Genomic DNA, 19,410 nt, shown 5'->3' on the forward strand with positions numbered 1-19,410 from the left:
AAGAATGAATACTTTGAAGCTTGTGTTTTTTATTCAGTTTGAGTTTTAACGATGAATTTTATAGTCAGAAAACCTTTTGCAGAAGGCTGGGCTGTATTAATGCAATAAATGTGTTGTGAACCAGATGCTACGAGCAATGAACACAACATGAACAGAGAGACTAGAATTGCAAGAAGAGAGAAAAAAACTTGCAAAAAGGAAAACGTAAACTGATTCTGTTGCTTGCATGTCCTGGCAGGTTTACAACTATGACGGTAATTTATGACTTTGATACTCGTTTTCCGAAAGCTTTGAGGTGGCTTTGGAAAGATATCAGTGGATCTTATCAACAGTTAGGGTCGGAATTATCATTTACTGATAAGGCAGCTGGCCTGACTGTTGATAACCGACTTTTTGAAAAGTACTTTTTGTGATTCAATGTTTATTGAAATTAAATTCGGCTATTGCCATTTATACTAATTTAATAAATGTAAATAAAACTCGTTTGACAGGTATTTGGTCTTTCGATCGTACGTTAGTTTGGTTATTTAAACACATACGTAAACATAAACGGCCAAATACAAAAATAAATTGAACCGTAAAAAGTAAGGGCTCTGTGGTGCAGTGTTAGTAAACTCGCCCGGCAAGTGAGAGATCCGGGTTCGAGTCCAGGCGGAGCAAGTACTTTTTGTGATTCATTCTTTGTAAAAGTTTTTTAATAGACCTATATCACTTTTGCATTTTTACGGTTTTATAGCCAGAATTTGAAGGGGTGAACACCAAACTGGAATAAAAAAACTACAATTTTCCATAAAAAAAATCCATTGTACACAATTGGTGGACGCTATGGTAAGAAGGATTGATTCAGTTTGAATGTTGAACTCAGCTCCAGTTCACCTACCATTTATTGTAGGGATCATCTATAGAGATCGTGTCATACATCGTACTGTACCCAATTGTGCACCTGATGAGAAAATGATACTGACACTACCTAGATATCACAATATTGTTGTATCTTGCAGCTTAGGTGTCTAATGTCGAAACGATGTAAAAGGTTCGTTTTGAGATTTTTCGTCGCCGACTTTCTTTGGATCTCTTCAGACGAACATCAGATCTGAACTAGACTCCAGGTTCCAGGAGTATAACAGCATCAGATTCCAGACGCTGCATTAAGAGGAAGGTGAACTGGAGCTAAACTCAGCATTCATTAAATCAACCCTTCCCAACATATATCTGCTTGAAGTGTATTGTAGTTATTGTGCATTAATTAAGATTTACAACAAATCACAGTCATTTTCATGGAAACCCTACAGAATATGTCAAAATTCTGAAGCTGACCAGGAATTCAGATGTAAGCAGATAAACTATTGTAAATTATTGTGTGCAAAACCAATTTGGTGATAGTGAAACAATGATGAGGTTTTAATATAGAGTGACGATATTTTGCGATAGCCTACACATCCGTGATTAAAACTGTAGTGTAAAACCTATAGGAGGAACTTCTATAGCTTTACAGGCTAGTCTTTGGGTACACAATTTGTATTTCGGGTAGTTAAATTACGCTTGCGAATGTTCAATTTTGCTCCAGTTCACCTTCCTCTTACGTGCAGCATCTGAAATCTGCTGCTGTCGCAGACTTGACTCCTGAAATCTGGAGTCATGCTCGTCTGAAGGGTCCACAAATAGTCGGTGACGAAGAAAGAAGCAGAACAAAAGGAACTCTGCATCGCGTATCTACATTAGAGACACCTAAACTACAAAACGTAGTGCAATGTAAGTGAAGAGATACTCTCATTGTCTCATCAGGTGCACAATTGAGTGCACTACGATGTTGACTGACACAATCCCAAAGCACGGTGGAGCAACCGAGTATTCTACACATAACGCAGCTATGGTGGGAAGGGTTCACCCAGAACCAGGGCTAGATTTACATATGGGCTGAATGGGCGGCAGAATTCCGGGGGTGACAAATTTTGGTAAAAAATCAATTATTCCAAGAGTTAAAAATATGTGAAAAAATTACTTGCAATAAATTTGTAAACATAACACTTTGTAAATTGGAATTTGGAATTGTTTAAATAATCATTCGCTTATATTCCATTTATTTCATAGTCCTAACATTAATGAAATATGGTATGTTCCGGGACGCGACAGTAGGCTACTCGCCCGCAAGTAGTAGTCAGCCGGTATTTTATAAAAATTACAACTCAATTCATTCTCATCTAGAATTTCATTTTCTCCAGTTTCCTTTTTATTATTTAAATTCATAATTAAATATGTGCAAATTGGAAAATAATAAATTTCAGATGACCTTAATCCTAAATCTAATTATTATTAAAATCAGAGTCAAATTATTGTATTGTAATTCCTAAAGATATCTTTTTTAATTTGACTGTCCTTAATCCAACAGAAATTTTTCGACTTTCTTTTCATGATTTTTTAATAATTTGCCAGTTGATAAATGTTGTGACATCTCATATTTTATGGTAAAAACAATAACTGAAACTATAAGAAGCGTGCGTAACTTCAATGTTGACAATTCAACGTATTTTATTTGAGTTTTATTACAAGCTTGACGTGGCCGCCTCGCTGCCGCCGACGTCGCGTCGACCCACCGCGGTAAGTCTATATGTTGGGGGGGGGGGGGGGGGGGAACGACAGATTTTGGACAGCCCAGAGGCGGCAAATCTTCAAATCCGCCTCTGCCCAGAAGGAATGTTGAATTTAGCTTCAAGATTGTGAAACAGCGTCAGATACCAGACGCTCTTGTATCTTCAGACAATCCAATACACTAAACGCTGTTGGAATTCAACGGTTAATGCCGATTTGTCGTGATTGAAGCCATATGAGTGGCTCAGAAACAGTCGAAACAAATTGAGTGGCTGCAGTTAGCGCGCATAAGTGAGTGAGAGGTGAGTGGCTGATGGGCCACATTACACGGTTGACCTCATGCAACTTTCAGTGGCCGAGTTGATGTCGTGCCGCAGAGGTTGACACGCTGGCCGTGGGACTGCGCCACCTGTCTGTTTGTAAACCTCTATTACACCGCAACCCCTTATCACAGAGCCACTGATCAGAGTGTTTGCCCTCACGCACTCATCCCTAGTTTATTATTCATCCATGGCTCGAATTGCGTATCCGTAAATAATGGATGTGGAGCATCCCTAGAATGGCAGATTAACAACATTTTCTTGTGATTGTTAGAATTTTAATGGATGTGGAGCCATCCCGACAAGGCGGATTAACATTTTCTTGTGATTGTTAGAATTTTAATGGATGTGGACCCATCCCTAGAATGGTAGATTAACAACACTTTGTTGTTATTGTTAGAATTTTAATGGATGTGGAGCCATCCCTAGAATGGTAGATTAACAACACTTTGTTGTGATTGTTAGAATTTTAATGGATGTGGACCCATCCCTAGAGAATGGTAGATTAACAACACTTTGTTGTTATTGTTAGAATTTTAATGGATGTGGAGCCATCCCTAGAATGGTAGATTAACATTTTGTTGTGATTGTTAGAATTTTAATGGATGTGGAGCCATCCTTGCAATGGTAGATTAACATTTTCTTGTGATGTGATTGTTAGAATTTTAATTGATGTGGAGCCACCCCTACAATGGAAAATTAAGAAGGTTTTCTTGTGGTTTGTAAAATTTCAATGGATGTGGAGCCATCCCTACAATGGCAGATTAACAACATTTTCTTGTGATTGTTAGAATTTTAATGGATGGATGTGGAGCCATCCCGACAATGGCAGATTAACAACACTTTTTTGTGATTGTTAGAATTTTAATTGATTTGGAGCCACCCCTACAATGGAAAATTAAGAAGGTTTTCTTGTGGTGGGTAAAATTTCAATGGATGTGGAGCCATCCCTACAATGGCAGATTAACAAAATTTTCTTGTGATTGTTAGAATTTTAATGGATATGGAGCCATCCTTACAATGGTAGATACAATTTTTTATCGTGTTAGAATTTTACTGAATTTCATGTTATCGTTAGTGCAAGATTTGAGAACCAAGCTAAAACCCAAAGTACTTGCTGGAAAGAGATCAGAACAAAATAAATTAAAAAATATAAAAATCGTGTGAAGTCATTATAAACAAGTGCAAGAAGGATGAAATTATCTTAATTGCGCACTAAGCCAGTCTGATCAGAACGATCTCAGATACACGGATCACAGGTGTGTCAACTTCACCAACTTAGTGACAAGTTAGTGGAGTTGACACATAACATGGTGGTTGTGATTTCATGGTTTACTTGTCGTTTAGTATGCTTAATATTATATCAGGATGAATTTGCTTCCCATATAAAAGAGGATACCAACTTCTCAAGCTCATTCTACGTTAGCCCATATCAGTCCAATTCCACAGTAGGAAAACAAAGGCGAATATTTTGGAAAACTATGTGATCTGTACCTGTGATTGGCAATTATATTAGACATAGCATTGTTAACTCAGACAGGAATAAGTACTAGCACAGACAAACGATTACAAGTTTGTTTCTCTGTAGTACTAGTCTGGATTCCATTAGAAAGGATTACAATTAACTGAATATTTTATTAATAATTATTACCTCTACACAAGTACAATACCTTGAATGCTAACGACTACAAAAGAAACTATCTATATTGTTGCACATACAATAAAACTATTACTGATAAAGTGTCTTTTTAAATAATTACACTTGTTTTTAATAACGTATGTAATAGTAAATTTCTCTTCAAGGGGAGTTCCATTAATATATAATAATATAAAATTTTCTTAAAAACCAAATCGTTAAGTATACAGACAAAAACATACAATGTGCATCATAAAAGACAGGGTGAAATTTTTCAGCCCCATAAAATTAACGTTCATTGGATTTAGTTTGTTGCTGTATGTTTGTACTCTTATTGGAAAATATTTTAGTGTATCTCTTGCACTCTTGATTTTTTTATTAGACTCTGAACCACGCTTAATTTTTGTTTTGTTTTGTTGTAAGTGGATTATGTTATCAATACCATAAGCTATTCATCTGATGGAGCTTAATCAAACCATTACACATTTTTATTTCATGTGTATAGGCTACTTTACATTAAAATTGGCATGTGTTTTTTTTAACTTCATTTACTTTTGCTGCTCAACACGACTTATATTATGAGGCGAGAATCCTCCGAATCTTACTTTGTTTGTTTCTTTTTTTATAGAATAATATTCTGTTAACCATAAATTGTTCATATTCTTTGTTAGATGCAATATGTGTCACTTATTGTAAATTATATTTATCCTATGTATTTGTTGTAAATCCTGTTTATGAGATAAATAGTTTATTATTATTATTATATATATATATATATGTATATATATATATATATATATATATATATATATATATATATATATATATATATATATATTATTATTATGCTGTGATAAAAAATTGCGACAGTCTTATGGAGTGATTTCTTTAATTGGTTTCATAACCCAAAGTAAAAGTTAATGAAATTAGGAAATGACACAATAGTTATGTGAAATTCACTCAGTTATGAATGTCTGAACCAGCTGTAATTTTACGTGCGTTAATACACTTTAATGGTATTGAAATTAACTTGAATGATAAACCATAGCCTGAACTGCCCACTAACAAGTCTGGAGACGCTATGCAGACGGCATAGTTGATGACATACTTTCAGTAATAGAGACACAAGTACAGTATATGACAACCAACCAACCTACTCATCTGCCCTGAGTGGGATGCATGAATTGCCTATTTGGCCTTAGTTACAAAGAGTTTATAAACTGCCTGCAGCCGGTATATCACTAGTACAAGGTGGTACGGTCCACCTCTCGCTTCTTACTAAGGCGTCATTAAAGTAACACAGTTGATAGCAATGGTGGGCAACAATATTTTTCCTCCTTGAAAGTTGAGCTTACAGTTGATTGTGACCCAACTGTGAGTTTTTGGCCCAAATTGAGTTGCTCACCTATGTCATGGATGACAAGGAACATTTGCTGTAGTTTGGGTTACCATTGAGTGATGAAAGGCTGAAATCAATTTAGGAAAATGGAATTTTCCTCCACCTGTTTAAAACTGGGCTAACATTTCTCGCCAAAGTACTTTTTGTAATGTTAAGAGGAAGTTTTATCTCTTTATCTAAGCCTATATTTAAACCATAACTCATATAAAAAATAAAAGAATAACAAATTACATAATTAAAATCCCAACACAGAAACAAACTATATCAAGAATTTTGAAAATAGTTTTTGTTTTAATACATATAAATAACAACTTAATGTCACTATCCAAATAAGCAAACATAATAGAATAAGTATTAGTTAATAGATAAGAAAGTACTTCATATATTATCAACCGATTTCCGGACCTTCTTGACACCTTAGTCTACAGCTGGTAGTACAGGTTAGACTTGCTCTAAATATTATGTTCTACATTCATTTGTCTAAAATAATTCATTCCTAGTACTTTTTAAAATCTTGCAGCAAACCTTATAAAGTCATGTAAAAATTATAATGCAATTACTTAATAGCGACCCTTCCCACGCTCAAGCTATGCTTATGTTGGAAGTACATTTCTGTAAATAACTAATAGAGAAGCTAATGTATTTGTTAGATATAAGTAAAAATAGCTGCTATCAATGTTCTAGATGTTATAATGTATGAAATAAACTGTTTTTAATTTTGAAACAAAATTAGTAATGTAATGATGCAACCATTAACCATAGTCTTAACACAACTTTAGTGATGACGCAGTTGTGGCCCTAATATAACTTTAGCGATGACGCCATGGTCTTTACAACACTTTGGAGATGACATTGGCGCAGAATTTGTTCACATCAGAGCGCTGACTCTCAGTCTACTATTTTTTATGTCTCACAACTCAGCAATGTGTTCTCCGACTCAGCTATGGATTTTCCAGAAGCTGAATGAGCTCTGCTGGATCAGCATCCACATACCTACCCCACTTTTGGAAGTAAGCAAAGACGTAATGAGCGAGGGGGCCTAAGGGGTCCGGGCTCCCCCAATTTTCAAATTTAAATTCATTTTTTTTGTAAACGGTTATTAATATTTAAATAATTCAGCATTACTGATATGTACTGCTGAAAGATCGTTCTCAGCAAAGAAACGGATCAAGAACATTTTAAGGAACAAAATGTGGCCTTACTCTCTGTCCACTATGGGAAAATACCAGTTGTCTGGACCCCACCAAATTTGTTTCCCGGCTATGTTCTTGGAAGTGGGGTGAATCAAAAGGGGCAGTATTGTGGTTTCCAACTCTATTCCTATTATTCCTTACCTCTCATATTATTTATCCCTTTTCCCATTTTCCTCGTCTTCCATTTATGTTGTTGGTAGTGTACAATGCTGCTTCACCGTTTTCAAGGATCACCACACTCTATAAACTATAAATTCCCAGTGTTCCTAGTAATAGTATTTTAGTTCTTCTTTCTTTTATTGAGTTTAATTTGAATGTATATAATTAATTGTTTTCCTAGTGGAATTAGTGGACTTACTGTTGCTACTTTTCCTTATGAATGCCTTTAATCTAGCATGGTTGGATGCTATTATGTATTTAAATTTGTTATTGTTCGTCTGTTTGTTGTGCCAATAATTTGATAGTCTTAATCAATTTATTCCATTTAATTTATTGCTTCTAATCATCTAATATTAATTCTAGTCACACAGCACAATTACATGCCTGTTATAATGTTTATTTATTATTTTTTGTTGTATTGCTTGTTGTAATGAGTTGTTAAAATACTATTATCCGTTTCTATTTATTTGTTATTATTGATTTGCATGTCATATTCATTAATCTCATAATGTTATTGTTTACTTGGCATTTATTTTTGTATTAGCATAACTCAATATTAGCTTTAAATTACTGGCCAATAGCCATCATTGCATTGAATCGATCTGTATTGAAAGTGGTGATTCCGTGAATATATAAATAAATAAATGTAACATTGATATTAACGTAACTGTTCTTTGTAACAATACTTGTATTGTGCTAGAGTTAAATCTATAAATATTGTGCTCACATAGCAGTGATGTTGGTATTTAGTTTAAGATATTGACCTATCCAATGCAAATCTTACGCTGTTGGCATCTTTATAGCTTACACCAAGAGTAAGAGTAGTTTGCTCTTAATAAAAAAAAAGTAATTGGGCTTACGAAATATTGCATTTTCCTTTTCTTGTTTCTGATATTTTGAACCTTATTTGAATCGCCGAACTTAAAATGACTATAGTTTTTGTTAATTACATTTTTTGTATTAATTGTAGTTATAATAAGTGTGCAGAAGTGCCAACCGGACAGACGGTCGAAATGACCATTGTATTTAGTGCTTAATATTTTGTTCCTTACTTATAAATAAATACTATTTTACTTTTATAGAGAGCTAAAAGCTAGTTCCTATTAAGGTTAGTGAGGGCAATATTTTGTTTTTTTATTGTATAAATAAAGTACTTTTTCTTCTTCTTCTAAAAGAAATGTAACATCATATGAATTTATTAGTCTTCAAATTAGCTCGTCCACAAAGGGGACCGTTAGTTTGGCATTGGCGAAATAACCGTATCGTGTTCCTTCAAGCTTATCAGATAGGAGCGACTGTTGTGAATATTCAGAAGAGGGAGGGAGGTCTCTTCAGATGTCCAACCGGAGATAGAAGCGACCCCGTGGGTCCGCCGTTCGAACTTCACCCCAGAAACCAATCCGATGTTTTATCAACCGCAGATAACCATCTGGTGAGCGATCACGGCAATAACCCGACATAAACCGGACCAAACATAAACAATGAGCGGTAACCGGAGAACCGCACAAAGAAACAATAACAGTGCGGTGCGGTATAATGGAGGCGTGTAGAGTTACATGTCTATTGGACGATCAGGGCAGGATTAGGGCACCATGTGGTCTGTATAGTGCTCACCGCGCCGCGCCGCCGCCGTACATCCAGCCATATGCTGGCCCAATCATAGGCTTAGAGTCGTCACCGTGTCAGAGCCTGGAGGAAGTCTAGGAGAGCTTAATAATATTCGAAATCTCTCTCATCCACATCATTCCTATATGTCCACGACGCCAATGGCGTAGTGTAGCGGTTATCGCAAGATAACCAGATCAAACAACGTCGAGCGTGGCTGCTGCTTGGATGGGTACCGCTGAGTGATCCTGTCCTTGCAAGCAGCCCGCCTGCCCGGCCATTGGTGGTGGTTCGGAAGTCACCTTTAAGCCGTTGGTCCCCAGGTTAAGTGTGTGTCTTCATACCCATAACTTCGCCTGATAAAATAAGACATCCTTACTTACTTATTCTAAGATTTGAATTTTATGAAGGGGGTGCAATCAGGTTTTTATGGGTTTACTTTTATTATTTCAAAAAATTCGTGGAGACTGACAAAATAATCAATAATGGATCCTCCCTTCAAGAGACTACAGTAATTTAAGCTGAGCAAGTTTAAAAACTGGTTACTGTAAAAATCACAGGGTCTTTTTCGTTTAAGGGCCAGCACCTTACAAACATACTATACCTGACTGTCAGTGCATTTAATAGTTTTTTTTGGTGTTATTAGTTCGTAGGGCAATAGTCCAGGTACTACTTCTAGTATAAACTCGTCTTATCTTATCAGTGATAAGCGCGCGCCGTTTATCTTTTGCCTGTAATGAAACCTGCGTTAGTTCTGTCTGAGTTTTGTGTTCAATAAAGCGTGGTGAGTTGATCTGGGCTTGGACTTTGCAAGCTCGAGTTAATATTTTTCCTAAAAGAGCAAGCAGCGCAAAGCGCTGCGCAGCGGGCAAGCATCGCGTGATCTGAGTTTTGAATAGGCAAGCTAGGGTCTTTTGTGCTGGCTCTTAAACGAAAAGGACCCAAATCGCATTTTTTTTTTTTAACAGTTTGTAAACCTATATGAACGTCAGAGAATTAATTTTCTGTGGCAAGGAAGTGACATTTTATTAATTATATGTATTGAAAGAAAATAACGATTAGCGTTAAAATGAATTAATAATTAAAAATATTGTCTTTTTTATACGTTAAACATTTAATTTACTTCAGTCATCTTTCGTACGGTATATAGGCCTACTATAAAAATCACTCAATAAGTTTTCCGAGAATCTAATAACAACATGCCCTATTTCTAATGCGTAAAATACCTCGTAAAATAATTGAAAATTGTTCGTAACTCTCTTGCTTACGGGGAGTTACCTTAAAGGGCATTGGCCGAATTTTTTTTTAATACCCTCTAAAATCAGATAACGCCAATGAATATTTACAGTGGTTAAAAACGGGTCAGTGTTATTTATGTAACCGTGTTGCTGACATAAGTGAAGTAATATAAAAAACAACAATACTCTTGCTCTGTTTCAATTTAAAAAATAAGTCAATGAATGCCAACTAGTATGGCTTTTTGAGAATCGGTCTGTTATTAACATTTCTATGGAGGAAACTCTATAACAAATTTTAGCCGAGTTTGGTAAACAACACAAGCAATCAAAAAAGTAAAAAAATATTTACACGTTATCTGGACCGTTATCCTTATATTTGAAGCTATTAAAGTTCTAACATGGAATTTAGTTCTCTGGAACTGGAATTTTACAAATTGCACAATTCACAATTTTAATCATACAGTATGCAGTGATACAAGAGAGATTTTGACAAGTTCCACGAATTTAGTATCTAACAAGCCTCTAATTTTGTGAAACTATACAAATATGAAATTTATTGTGAACAATTCTATGGTTTTAAGTAAACTACTAATCACATCAATAAACATCCACTAATATAATTCTGAGAACAAAATATGTTCAAGCGAACTAACACAACTGAAAAGATGTCTTACACAAAATCAATTCTTTCTTTGAAGTTTGTTTTTGACGATAAAAGAATTGTGAAGGAAACAGGATTTTTCCGGACAATTGCCATCGTTCAGTGATACAAAAAATCAGTAACACACACTACTCATTACTGATTGGGTGTTACTGTTTTTTTGTATCATTGAACGATGGCAAATGTCCGGAAAAATCCTGTTTCCTTCTTACACAGAGTTTGAAGGTTTTGTAAATAATGTCTGTACAATTAAGAAATCCCCACTAAGAAAATATGCAGATCATTTGTAAATTACTGTTCTTTTCTCGGTCACCTTTATAATGAATAATCCACGTAACTGAACCATGCTAATGGTAAAACACATAAGTCCTTTTGTAGTAATACAACAACACTCATCGTCGGTCACCTTTATAATGAATAATCACGTAACTAAAACCATGCTAAATGGTAAAATACACATTAGTCCTTTTTGTTGTAATTACAACACAACTCAACGGTCGGTCTCCTTTATAATGAATAATCCAACGTAACTAAACCATTGCTATAATGGTTTTAAAACACATACGTCCTTTTGTAGTATACAACACAACTCAACGTCTGGTTACCTTTATAATGAATAATCCACGTAACTAAACCATGCTACTGGTAAAACACATAAGTCCTTTTGTAGTAATACAACACAATTCAACGTCGGTTACTTTATAATGAATAATCCACGTAACTAAACCATGCTAATGTACAACAATAAGATCACTTTGTAGTAATACAACACAACTCAACGTCGGGTGACCTATTATAATGAATAATCCACGTAAATGAACCATGCTAATGGGTTAAAAACAACATAAGTCCTTTTGTAGTAATACAACACAACCTCAACGTCGGTCACCTTTATAATGAATATTCCACGTAACTAAACCATGCTAATGGTAAAAACACGTATGTCCTTGTAGTTAATACAACACAACTCAACGTCCCCCCCCGGGGTCACCTTTATAATGAATTAATCCACGTACTAAACCTTGCTATGGTAAAACACATAAAGTCCTTTTGTGAGTTAATACAACACAACTCAACGTCGGTTACTCTGTTATAATGAATAATCCACGTAACTAAACATTGCTAATGGTTAAAACATAATTCCTTTTTAGTAATACAACACAAATCTCAAACGTCGGTTACCTTTATAATGAATAATCCACGTAACTAAACCATGCTAATGGTAAAACACTTAAGTCCTTTTGGTAGTAATACAACACACTCAACGTTCGGTCACCTTTATTATGAATATCCACAGTAATGAACATGCTAATGGTGTAAAACATAAGTCCTTTTGTAGTATTACAACCACACTCAAGTCGGTCACCTTTATAGATGAATAATCCACGTAACTGAACCATGCTAATGGTTAAAACACATAAGTCCTTTTGTAGTAATACATCAAAACTCAAACGTCGGTCCGTCTCTTTATAATGTAATAATCCACGTAACTAAACCATGCTAAATGGTAAAACACATAAATCTTTTGTAGTAAACAACACAATCCTACGTTCGGTTCCTTTATAATGAATAATCACGTAACTAAACCACTTAATGGTAAAACAATAACCTTTTGTAGATAATACAACACAACTCAAACGTCGGTCACGTATTATAAGGAAAATATCCACGTTAACTGAACCATGCTAATGGTTAAAACCACATAAGTCCTTTTGTAGTAAGTACAACACAACTCAACGTCGGTTACCTTTATAGATGAATAATCCACGTAACTGAACCATTGCTAATGGTAAAAACACATAGCCTTGTAGTAGATACAACACAACTCAACGGTCGTGTTAGCCCTTTATTAATGAATAATCCAACGTAACTAAACCATTGCTAATGGTGAAACACGTAAGTCCTTGTAGTATTACAACACAACTCATCGTCGGTCACCTTTATAATGAAATAATCCACGTAACTAAACCATTGCTAATGGTAAAACTCATAAGTCTTTTGTAGTAATTACAACAGCAACTCAAGTCGGTTACCTTTATATGAATAATCCACGTAACTAAAACCATGTAATGGTAATAAAACACATAATTCCTTTTGTAGTTTAATACAAACACAACTCAAGTCGTGTTACCTTTTATAATGATAATTCACGTAACTAAACATGCTAATGGTAAAACAAATAAGTCCTTTTGTAGTAATACAACACAATCAACGATCGGTCACCTTTATATGAATAATCCACGTTAACTAAGCATGCTAATGGTAAAAAACATTAATGTCCTTTGTAGTAATATCAACACAACTCAACGTCGGTACCTTTAGAATGGATAATATCCACGTAACTGAAACCATGCTAATGGTAAAACACAAAAGTCTTTTGTAGTAATACAACACAATACCGTGTCGGTCACCTTTATAATGAATAATCCAGTAACTAAACCATTGCTAATGGTAAAAACATATAAAACCTTTTGTTAGTAATACAACACAACTCAAGTCGGTTACCTTTATAATGAATAAATTCACGTAATCTAAAACCATGCTAAATGGTAAAACACATAACTTTTGTAGTAATACAACACAAAACTCAAACGGTCGGTTCACCTTTATAAGAATATCCACGTTAACTGAACCATGCTAATGGTAAAACACATAAGTACTTTTGTAGTAATATCAACACCAACTCAACGTTCGGTTACCTTGATAATGAATATTCCACGTAAAACTAAACCATTCCTAATGGTAAAACACATAATTCCTTTGTGTAGTAAGACAACACAACTTCATACGTCGGTTACCTTTATAATGAATAATCCACGTAACTGAAACCCATGCTAATGGTAAAACACATAAGTCCTTGTAGTAATCAAACACAAGCTCAACGTCGGTTACCTTTATATTGAATAATCCACGTAACTGAACCATGCTAATGGTAAAACACAATAAGTCCTTTGTTTAGTGATACAACACAACTCAACGTCGGCACCTTTATAATGAATTAAATCCACGTAACAAACCATGCTAATGGTTTTATTAAAACACGTAAGTCCTTGTAGTATACAACACAAATCTCAACGTCGGTCACCTTTATAATGAATAATCCACGATTACTAATCCATGCTAATGGTTAAAACAATAAGTCCCTTTTTGTAGTAATTACAACACAACTCAACGTCGGTTCCCTTCTATAATGAATAATCTCTCACGTAACTAAACCATGTAAGGTAAAAAACAATTAATTCCTTTTGTAGTAATACAACACAATCAACGTCGGTTACCTTTATTAATGAATAATCCACGTAACTAAACCATGCTAATGGTAAAAACACATAAGTCCTTTTGTAGTAAGACAACACAACTCAACGTCGGTCACCTTTATAATGAATATTCACGTAACTGGAACCATGCTAATGGTAAACCACATATGGAGTCCTTTTGTGTATACAACACAACTCAACGTCGGGTCACCTTTATAGATGAATATTCCACGTAAGCAGAACATGCTAATGGTAAAACACATATGTCCTTTTGTTAGTAATACTACACAACTCAACGTTCGGTCACCCGTTATAATGAATAATCACGTAACTATAACCATGCTAATGGTAAAACACATTAAATCCTTTTGTAGTAAATACAACACAACTAAACGTCGGTTACCTTTATATGAATAATCACGTAAACTAAACACTGCTAATGGTAAAACACATACCGTTTGTAGTTAATACCAAACACACTCAACGTCGGTCACCTTTATAATGAATAATCCACGTAATCTGAACCATGCTTAATGGTAAAACATCATATGTCTTTTTTAGTAATACATAACTAACTCAAACGTCGGTTTACCTTTATAATGAATAATCCCACGTAACTGAAACCATTCGCTAATGTAAAACACATTAGTCCTTGTATGTAATACAACACACTCAACGTCGGTTACCTTGTATAAATGAATAATCCACGTAACTTAAAACCTTGCTAATGGTAATAAAACACGTATATTCCTGTGTAGTAATACAACACAACTCACGTCGGTCACCTTTATAATGAATAATCCACGTAACATAAACCATGCTAATGGTAAACACATAAGTCCTTTTTGTAGTAATCAACACAACTCAAAGTCGGTTTTAAAAAACCTTTATAATGAATAATCACGTAACTAAACCCATGCTAATGGTAAAACACATAATTCCTTTTCGTAGTAATACAACACAACTCAAACGTCTGTTTCTTTATAAGAATTACTCCACGTAACTAAACCATGCTAATGGTTAAAACACATATGTCCTTTTGGTTGTAAAACAACTAACTCAACGTCGGTCACTTTATATTGAATAATCCACGTAACGAAACCATGTAATGGTTAAAAACACATAAGTCTTTAGTAGTAATACAACACAACTAACGTCGGTTACCTTTATATTGAATAATCCACGTAACTAACCATGCTAATGGTAAAACACATAATTCCTTTTGTAAGTAATACAACACTATACTCAACGTCGGTTACCTTTATAATGAATAATCCACGTAATAAACCCATGCTAATGTAAAACACTATAAGTCCTTTTGTGATAAATAAACACAACTCAACGTCGGTCACCTTTATAATGAATAATCACGTACTGAACACATGCTAATGGTCAAAACACATAAGTCCTTTTGTTGTAACTACAACACAACTCAACGTCGGTCACCTTTATAATGAATAATCCACGTAACTGAACCATGCATAATGTTTAAAATCACATAAGGCCTTTTGTAGTAATACAAACACAACTCAACGTCGGTCACCTTATAAATGAAAAAATCAGTAACTAAACCATGCTAATGGGTAAAACCACATAAATCCTTTTGTAGTAATACACACAACTCAACGTCGGTTACTTTATAATGAATAATCCACGTAACTAAAACATGCTATGGTAATAACTCATAACCTATTGTAGAGGTAATACACCACAACTCTAACTGTCGGTCAGCCTTTTATAATGAACTAATCCACGTAACTGAACCATGCTATGGGTAAAAAACATAAGTCCTTTTGTAGTAATACAACCCAATCAACGTGGTTACCTTTATAATGATAATCCACGTAAACTGAACTGTACTACTGGTTAAACACATAAGTCCTTGTAGTAATCAAACACACTCAACGTCGGTTACCTTTATAATGGAATAATCCAGTTAAACTAAACCATTGCTAATGGTTTTAAAACACGTAAAGTCCTTGTAGTAATACAACAAACTCAAGTCGGTCACCTTTATAATGAATAATCCCGTAACTATCCATGCTAATTGGGTAAAAAAACACATAAGTCCCTTTTGTAGAAATACAACACAACTCAACGTCGGTTACCTTTATAATGAATAATTCCACGTAAAACTAACCATGCTAATGGTATAAAACAACATAATTCCTTATGTATGGAATTACAACACAACTCAACGTCGGTTACCTTTTATAATGATAATCCACGTAAACTAAACCATGCTAATGGTAAAACACATAAGTCCTTTTGTAGTAATACTACACAAAACTCACGTCGGTCACCTTTATAATGAATAATCCACGTAACTGAACCATGATAATGGTTAAAACACATAAGGTCCTTTGTGTAGTAATACAACACAACTCAACGTCGGTCACCTTTATAATGAATAATCCACGTATACTGAACCATGCTAATGGTTAAAAATCACATAAGTCCCTTTTGTAGTTATACAACACAAATCAACGTCGGTCACCTTTATAATGAATAATCCTCGATAACTTAACCATGCTAATGGTAAAACTCATAAATCCTTTTGTAGTAATACAAAACAATCAACGTCGGTTTACTTTATAATGATAATCCAGTAAACTAAACCATGCATGCTAATGGTTTAAAACACATAACCTTTTGTAGTAATACAACACAACTCCCAACGATCGGTCACTTTATAAATGTATAATCCACGTAACTGACCATGCTAATGGTAAAAAAACACATTAAGTCCTTTTGTAGAAATAAACACAACTCAACGTCGGTTACCATTTATAATCAATAATCCACGTAACTAAAACCTTGCTAATGGTAAAAACAATAAATATTTTGTAGTAATACCAACACAACTCAACGTCGGTCGTTACCTTTATTAATGAATATCCACGTAACTGAAACCATGCAATGGTAAAACACATAAGTCCTTGTAGTAATTTACACACAACTCAACTCGGTGTTACCTTTATAATGAATAATCCACGTAACTGAACTGCGAATGTAAAACAATAAGTCCTTTTGTAGTAATACAACACTAACTCAACGTCGGTCACTTTCTAATGAATAATCCACGTAACTAAACATGCTAATGTTTTTTAAAACACGTAGAGTCCTTGTAGTAATACAACACAAATCAAGTCGGTCAAACCTTATAATGAATAATCACGTAACTAAACCATGCTAAAGGTAAAAAACATAAGTTCCTTTTGGTTGTAATTCAACACAACTCAACGTCGGTAGAGTACCTGTATAATGAATAAATCCACGTAACCTAACCATGATAATGGATAAAAAAAACAATCATAATTCCTTTTTGTAGTTAATACAACACAACTCAACGTTCGGTTCCTTTATAATGAATAATCCACGTAACTAAAACCATGCTAATGGTAAAAAACACATTAAGTCCTTTTGTAGTAATACCTATCACAAGCTCAACGTTCGGTCACCTTTATAATGAATAATCCCACGTAAATGAACCATGTAATGGTAAATCACTTAAGTCCTTTTGTAGTAATAAACACAACTCAAGTCGGTATCACCTTTATTTAATGAATACATCCACGTAACTGAAACCATGCTAATGGTAAAAAACACATAAGTCTTTTGTAGTAATACATACACAATCTAACGTCGGTCACCTTTTAATGAATAATCCACGTAATAAAACCATGCTAATGGTAAATCACATAATAATCCTTTTGTAGTAATACAACACAACATCAACGTCGGTTACTTTATATTGAATAAATATCCACGCGAACTAAACCATGCTAATGGTAAAACACCATACCTTTTGTAGTAATACAATACACAACTCAAGTCGGTCACCTTTATTAATGAATCATCCACGGTATGATCCATGTAATGGTAAAAACAACATAAGTCCTTTTTCGTAGTAAATACAACACAACTCAACGTCGGTTACCTTTATAATGAATAATCCCACGTAACCTGAACCATGCTAATGGGTAAAACACATAAAGTCTTGTAGTAATTACAACACAACTCAACGTCGGTTAACCTTTATTAATGAATAATCCACGTAACTAAACCATGCTCTAATGGTAAAACACGTAAGTCCTTGTTAGTAATACACACAAATCAACGTCGGCTGACCTTTATAATGAATTATCACGTAACTAAACCATGCTAATGGTAAAACTCATAAGGTCCTTTTGTTAAGTAATAACAACACAAACTCAAACGTCGGTTACCTTTATAATGAATAATCCACGTAACTAAACCATTGCTAATGGTAAAAACACATAATTCCTAGTTGTAGTTAATACAACACACTCAACGTCGGTTACCTTTGATAAATGAATAATCCACGTAACTAAACCTATATGCTAATGGTAAAAACAAATATGTCCTTTTGTAGTAATAACCAACACAACTCAACGGTCGGTCACCTTTATAATGAATAATCCACGTAACTAAACCATGCTTATGGTAAAACACATAAGGCTCTTTTGTAGTCTAATACAACACAACCTAACGTCGGTCACCTTTATATGAATATCCACGTAACTGAACCATTCTAATGGTAAAACACATAAGTCACTTTTGTAGTAATACAACACAACTCAAACGTCTGTCCACCTTTATAAATGAATAATCCAACGTAACTAAACCATGCTAATGTTTAAAACAATAAATCTTTTGTAGTTATACAACACAAATCAAAACGTCGGTTACCTTTATAATGAATAATCACGCGTAACTAAACCATTGTAATGGTAAAACACATAACCTTGTGTTAAGTAATACACAACACAACTCAACGTCGGTCACCTTTATAATGAATATATCCACGTAACTGAAACCATTGCTAATGGTAAAAACCACAAAAGTCCTTTTGTGTTTAATACAACACAACTCAACGTCGGTTCCTTTATATGGATTAATCCTCGTAACTAAACATGCTAATGGTAAAACACATAATTCCTTTTGTAGTAATACAAACAACTCAATAACGTCGGTTACCTTTAGAATGAATAATCCACGTAACTGAACCATGCTAAAGGTAAAACACATTAAGTCATTGTAGTTAATACAACACCAACTCAACGTCGGTTACCTTTATAATTGAATAATCCACGTAACTGAACATGCTAATGGTTAAACACATAAGTCCTTTTGTTAGTAATACAACACAACTCAACGTCGGTTACCTTTATAATGAATAATCCAGTAATGAACCATGCTAATGGTTAAATCACTTAAAGTCCTTGTAGTAAATACAACACAACTAAACGTCGGTTACCTTTTATAATGAATAATCCACGTAACTGAACCATGGTAATGGTAAAACACATAAGTCCTTGTAGTAATACAA

General features: G+C 34.4%; 1 protein-coding gene across 1 annotated transcript in view; it reads right to left on the bottom strand.

Annotated features, from left to right (window-relative positions):
- Positions 1–19,410, bottom strand: part of LOC124358094 (protein PELPK1-like) — an 81,027-nt gene that overhangs the window by 8,220 nt on the left and 53,397 nt on the right. The window lies entirely within an intron of this gene.

This window comes from Homalodisca vitripennis, chromosome 3, assembly GCF_021130785.1.
Source record: "Homalodisca vitripennis isolate AUS2020 chromosome 3, UT_GWSS_2.1, whole genome shotgun sequence".
Lineage (NCBI taxonomy): Eukaryota > Metazoa > Arthropoda > Insecta > Hemiptera > Cicadellidae > Homalodisca > Homalodisca vitripennis.